We start from the raw sequence: 7,368 nt of genomic DNA on the forward strand, positions 1-7,368 counted from the left end.
ACTTGGGGGCTCCTATATTGGGAGCATATATGTTTACAATGTTGAAGTCTTCTTCATAGATTCTTCCTTTAAGTATTAGAAAGTCCCCCTCTGGTTTTCTCTTTATTGACTTTGTTTGGAAATCTACTTTGTCTGATACAGGTATGGTGACCCCGGCCTTTTTCTCATGCCCATTTGCTTGGAATATTTTTTTCCATCCCTTTACTTTCAATCTGTGTAGGTCTCTTGCTCTGAGGTGGGTCTCTTGTAGGCAGCATATGTGTGGGTCATGTTTTCTTATCCATTCCACTACCCGTGTCTTTTGATTGGGGCTTTTAGTCCATTCAGAGAGAGTTATTACTGATAGAAACTTACTCATCTTTTCTCTTTGTACCTGTGTTCCTCTCTCTCTCCTTCTTTTCCTTCATCTGCTTAAACCAATCCCCTTAGCATATCTTGGAGTGGTGGTTTGGTAGAGATGTATTCTTTTAGCCTTCTCTTGTCTGGGAAAGTCCGTATTTGCCCTTCTATTTTAATTGAGAGCCTAGCTGGGTAGAGCAGCCTTGGCTGTAGGCCCTTGCTTTTCATGGCTTGGAATATTTGTTGCCATTCCCTTCTGGCTTGTAGTGTTTCTGTTGAGAATTCAGCTCCTAGGCGTATCAGGGCCCCCTTGTATGCTACTTTCTCCTTCTCTCTTGCTGCCTTGAGGATTCTCTCTTTGTCTTTGACATTTGCCATTTTAATGATGATGTGTCTTGGAGTGGACCTCTTTGAGTCCCTCTTGAGTGGGGTCCTCTGTGCCTCCTGGATCCATGACAGCCTTTCTCTCCTCAAATTAGGGAAATTTTCCATTATTACTTTTTCGAGGAGGTTCTCTATCCCTTGCTCCTCTTGTTCTCCTTCTGGTATCCCTATTATGTGGATATTATTGTGTTTCAGGTTTTCCTGCATTTCCCTAAATGCCTCTTCATTTTTTCTGAGTCTTTTTTTTCATTTCTTGTTCTTTCTGGGAGCTTCTTTCTACCTTATGCTCCATCTCACTGATTCGATCCTTGGCTTCTTCCAACCTGCTTTGGATTCCTTCTACTGTGTTCTTCAATTCAGAAATGGTATTCTTCATATCCTCTTGTGTCTTCTTGATAGTTTCTATGTCCTTTTCCAGGCTGATATAGTTTGCTGTAAGATCCTGATAGTTTCTCTGCAGTTTCTCATAGCTATCTTTGAGCTGGCTGAGCTCATTGAGCTTCCTTACAATCATTGTTTTGAATTCCATATCTGATAGTTCCCTTGCCTCTATTTCATTTAGCTCTCTCTGTGGGGAGTCCCCTTTTCCACTCATTTGGGGGGAACTTCTTCTCCTTTCCATTTTTGTTAGAGTCTGTTAAGTAATTTACTTATTTTTTATTTATTTATTTTTGCTTCTGCTTCAATTGGGCTGTCTAGATTTCCTACTTTGTGGATTAAAATTCTATGGTAGTAGGTGGGTTTATTTATTTATTTATTTATTTATTTATTTATTTATTTTTATTTTTGTCCTTTACTTTTCTTTCTGGCCCTGCGTCTGATGATGTCAGTTGTTGACTCTATATGACCTTGGGTTGTTTGTTTTAGCCTTTCAGGAGTCTACTGTCTGTGTCTGACTCCTGCTTGTTGCAGCTCTGTGACCTCTTCGGTCAGGGCTGGGCTATTTTTTGGGATCGCTCTGCACTCTCACGCGGCTCCCTGAGCGCGCTTCCTGGCGCAGCAGGATCCCCCACCTGCCTGGGCTCGCATGTGCTTACCCCAGCCCAGGGTGCTTATTGGCGACCTCGCATACTCATCTGGCCCCCCTGGCCGGCGGGCTCCCCGGCACTGGTCAGTTTAGGGTCTTCTATAGAGTGTTTTACCCGCTTTTGGCTCTTTGGGTGCATTTCTTGCCCACGCCAAATGGCGACTACGGAAATGGGAGGAAGTCAGCTCCAGGACTCTCCAGTTAATCCTGTCTCTGGTCTCTCCTCCAGGGACTCTGGGCAGCTCTACTAATTTTGTGGGCCACTCCACAATCGCGGGCCAGCGTTCAATTTACGCCTGCCCTTGCCACTCTGCGCACTCCCTCACAGGCCATATCGGTGCCAATCTGTGGGAGGCCTTGCCGGCCGGTGCAAGCGTTCGCCAGCCCGCGTGGGTCACACACACGCTCGCCAACCCTGCCGGTCACTCAGCGCAAGTGTGCGCGCCTGCTCTGGGTGATTTGGGGGTGTCTATGTTTGCTTTTCGGCTTTTGGCTCTTTGGGGGTGTGGCCTCTTCCCGCGCAATGGAGACTATGGCAAGGAGAAGGAGTCGGGACTCCCCGGTTCCTCCTCCTGTTCTTTCCCCAATGCCTCCAATTCTAGTCTCTCCTCAGGGGTCTCTGGGCAGTTCTGTGACCCCTTTGGCCAAAGATCCACCACCTATTTGGCCCGTGTTTCAATCGCAGGCAGTCTGGTTCCTGCGCGCCCCTCTTCTGCTTCTTTCGAGTCCTGCCTCTCCAGCCCACAATGGAGACTACAGAACAGGGAGGGAGTCGGAACTCCCCGGTTCCTCCTCCCATTCTTTCCTCAACACCTCCGTCTCTAGTCTCTCCTCAAGGCTCTCCCAGCCAATCTGCACTCAGTCTCCCAGCTCACATGCACAAGCTGTGTGCGGAGGGCACAAAAGGCAGGTTAATTGATTCCCTTATGCCTGAGCAAGATGGTAGCTGCAGAGTGGGAGGCACGCCATCACCCGGGCTCCACCGGCCGCAGTGTCAGTTCTCTTCACAAAGTTTTCCTCACCAGTCTTTTCCCAGGCACCAGCCCGCCCCGCTGCCGCCTCTACCCAGAGATCAAGGAGGGTGGCTGTCACTGCAATTTTTGCGTTGGCCCTTTAAATATCTCTTTGCATCCCCAGCCACCTGTCTCTGGCAGAGAGCGCCCCTAAGCTTTTCGGGGTTGCGTTTTGTCTATGTTTTCTTGGCTTTAGCTGATGTAGTTTAGGGGTCCTTATTTATGATTCAGACCCCGTTCTTCTCGGGGAAGCTAACTGGCTGTTTCAATGTCTCTCTGGTGCTGGTGCCCATGGGCACCCAGCCCACCCTCTCGGGCCTCCACCGCACTTTTTACCTGTTGGGATGTGTGACAGTCGAATCCACTGTCTGTCCACGGCTCCAAGGCTCCTCTCCCACTATCGTTCCATTGTTTTCCAGGTGATTACTCCACTATTTAGTCACAATTCCAGTTTGTTCTTGGGAGGAGGAGGTCACTGTGACTCCCATTCACTCCTCCGCCATCTTCTCTTTGACTCAGGAAAAGATCAAAAACTATGAACACTAAAATGACAACAAATTCACAACTATCAACGGCTGAACCTGGGCCAGGCCAGTTTGATTCTAGGCTGTGCTTGGAGTTCCTTCCCAGCCAAAATACCGTCTGTTGGCAAATGCAGGCAGCTGCAGCACGATCATCCAGGCATCTTTGGGGAAGAAGGGAGCCAGAGAGCCAAAAAGAGACCACCGCCATCTTTCTTTATGAAGAGTTAATAAACCATTGTCCGGTAGAAGGCAAATTAAGTCAAGATCCCTTTTATTTGATGATATTTGGCCCTTAATTACAGGTTTGGCAAGACTATTTAGTATTTCACGTTTTCATGGCAGACAAACTTAGATAAATCCTTGAATCATAGCTAGAAAGTAAATGATACTGGAATGAGAAAATCCATATTTAATATTAATTATGCTATTTTTATGTGTGGTTTCCAGTGAGTATTAAAGTCTCTTGATCTGTTTATATGTTAGGTAAAATGGCTTAATAAAATTTAACATTGAAGATATTAGAATGTGAAGACTATATAAATTATAAACCACTGTGCAACTTAAGAATTTATTTTTTCTCCTTGCATTCCTTTAGGGTCTGATATAAAATATGTAATCAGTGCATGCTATCTGAATGAATGCACATTTAAGATACGGTGGTTAATGCTTTTGGAAACAAACTACGAATTTGAGGGTAACTTCACAGTCAGGGCTACTCTGCATTCAGGCCCTGTGTACGGAAAACTTGCCTCTTTACACCAGGGACTTACTCCTGCTCAAACTTACCAGAGATAAGTTCATTTGGGCTCAATGATGTTTGCAATAAAGTTTCGGGGTGATGTTTAAAGTTATTAAGTACACTTTTAAGTTTATAAGTTTAGTCCAGATCCACACACTTTACCCTTCTACAGAATGTGTTAAAATTAACATTTACGCAAATATCTCCATGATGTCCCATAAGCAGCATGTAAATGCACACTATATTCTGCTTATTCAGGGACTTAAAATACATTTAAGTCATTTGGTAGTTTATATTGGAGTGGAACAAAAGGATGAACAATAAAGCAAAAACTGACAGGGAATGTGAAAGAAAATATCACCATGCGAGACAAGAATTTTTTCCTGACTTTTCACATTTGCTTCCCTAAAGACTCAATTAATGTCAGGCACAGAGAAGTGGCTCAATAAATTTTGTTGATTAAATAAATAGAGGATGAGGAAAATATTTGGTTATGAAAGTGTAGGGAAAAAGTGGAATATGAGGAGGAAGAAAATGCTCAAGAAAAGAGGTAAGAAACACAAAATAAAATGAAACAACCAGTGGGGTGCTGGAAGAAATGGCAGGGATGGAGAAATGCAGACATTTTCTCTGAAGCCTGGATGGACAAAAAGGAATATAAATGGAACCAAAGCAGTACTGATTTTGGTTTCACTACAATCACTTTACCATCTAAAACCTTCTAAGGATAGATTGGGCTACTTCAGAAGGTGAAAAGTTTTCAGTCACCAGAGATGCATGATAAAAATATCAGGAATGTGTTGTAAAAGGAACTCAAGGCCTAGACTAGATCAATGTCCTTGCATTTGAGGGTAATTGGGGAGTCAGAGGTCCTTTGAATTTAGATCCCCTATACAGAAATGAATACAGTTATGTTAACATTCATCTCCAGCCATCTCTCCCTGGAGGACAGAAACCCTGCTGGTGAAGATGTGGAGAAAGTGGAACCCTTTTGCACTGTTGGTGGGAATGCAGATTGGTGCAGCCACTGTAGAAAGCCATATGGAGATATCTCAAAAAATTAAAAATAGAGCTGCCTTTTGAACCAGTGATCCCACTTCTGGGAATATATCTTAAGGAACTCAAAACTCTAATTCAAAAGAACATAAGCGCCCCTGTGTTCACTGCAGCATTATTTACAATCACCAAGATATGGAAGTGGCCCAAGCATTCATCAGTAGATGAGTGGATAAAACAGGTATTGGACATTTACACAATGGAATATTACTCGGCCATAAAAAAGGAAGAACATTTTTACCCTTTGTGACAGTATGGATGAACCTAGAAAACATTATGCTAAATGAAATAAGCCAGTCAGAGAAAGACAAATACCATATGATCTCACTTGTATGTGGAATCTAATGAAGAAACAACTAACAACCAATGACCAAAATAGAGATAGACTCATAGAGAGCAGGATGACAGCTAAGGGAGGGTGAGCGGTTAGTGGGTGGAAGGACTAAGTAAAAAAGGAAGAAGAGCTCATGGACATGGACAACAGTGTGGTGATTGCAGGGGGAGAGGGGTATAGGGGACTGAATAATAATGGGAAAGATTTAAAAAAACAACAAAATAAAAAGCAAGTTATAAAGAAAAAATATTAACATTTTTATATTATGATATTCAATTGTTCTGTGAGAGTTGAATGTGGAAGATTGGTAGTGTGTTGTGAAAGAATAAGAGTAAAATCAAGGGTAGTCTCAGTTACAATTTCCTTTTTCACTGATCTATCAGGAAAATGAAGGAGATAAAAGAAAGAAAGGAAGGAAAGGTGTTACTTAACTTATCCACAATAGAATTTGCCTGCATCTGCACTGTTTGAATCAAATTGAAGCATTTAGAATTAAATATCAGGCAGAACTCTGTCACTAATATTTTATTGTATTTAATTCCTTGAATATTTTAATGTTCTCCCTATTATTTTGTAAACTGTATGAGCTATTTTAAAATCACAATTTTGAATTTGAAATAACATTAAATGATTAGAATATTCATTTGTAATGAAGGGATATATATGTTGGTTATTTAATTCAAGAATCTAAATATTCAGCCTAAAAGCATTCTTATGTAGTTTTATCACTTTCAATGCTGAAAAAAACAAAATAGTAATCAAAATTTTACTATCTTCATTTATTGCAATTTTAAAAATATAACCACACTTTTTCTGCCATAGACTAAAGGAAGTACATTAATAAGAGCAATCTGTTTCAATTATAAATCAAGAGGCAAATATCATTTGCACTGTAATGCTCAATAAAATTTTAGACTTAAAGAAGAAACATGGATTAGAATTAATTAGCATGCAAAGCATAGATGACACCATGGTGGTAGAGTTTTGCTAGAAAGTAATTTTGAACTTCAATAAAAAATAAATAATATACCCTATAAACTACCCAGTTTCAAAATAAAATACATGTTAGTTAGTGTATGCAAAGAGAATACAGCACCAAATATTATAAATTAAGATGGTCTGAAATCAGGAGAATTTTTATACCTAAATAATAATGTAATGGAGCAAAATAAATAAAATGACAAATTCAGAGAAATGTCCAGTCTCAATATATATGTCATATATCTGTTTGCATTCTGTACTGTCCATACCTTGGCTCAGGAGGCCAGGATCTTAGTATCACTATTAGGGAGAAAAAATTGAAAAAAAATTTAACAAGGACACAGTATATGAGTATATTTAGGTAACATTACCCTCAATTTTATGCTGAGTCTGTGTTCCTGCATGGTTTAGTCACCTGGTCTTCTCCATCATATGGTCATAAAAGGTACCTCTTCCTTCTGTCTTCATCATTTCTGCCTTTTAGTATGTGTGTTTTAGCCGGTGTCATGTAAGAGAGTTAAACACACAAGTATTTTACTTTCAGAGACCTGAGGATATGCTCTTTATTTTATTTACATGATATCTATTCACTCTTCTATATCTATTCAAAGACCAGAAAAGCTATATGCCACAGTCAGAAAGTAGATACCAGCAGTACTGACCAGTTACTGACCATGAAAGGGATTTTGAAGTGTTACCAGAATTAGCAAGAACCTTAATAGTAGTGGATTATGGGAATGGAAGGTTTTTATATTATCTGCAGAATAAATTTTTTGTTCAATTAGGAAATTGAGTATGAGAGAATCTGGAGGTCCAGTAATTTGACTTTTACGTTAGATGTGTGCCTGCTAAACAAAAAATAAACAGATAATGTTCCTTGAAAAATAATTTCTCTTTAAGTTTTTAAAGAAATTTTATTGAATACCCAGGTAAACCATAACAGCAGAACCATAGCTAATCCATACGTTCTT

Source organism: Pteronotus mesoamericanus, unplaced genomic scaffold, assembly GCF_021234165.1.
Source record: "Pteronotus mesoamericanus isolate MK-2021 breed Mesoamerican mustached bat unplaced genomic scaffold, CSHL_Meso_final contig_44, whole genome shotgun sequence".
NCBI lineage: Eukaryota > Metazoa > Chordata > Mammalia > Chiroptera > Mormoopidae > Pteronotus > Pteronotus mesoamericanus.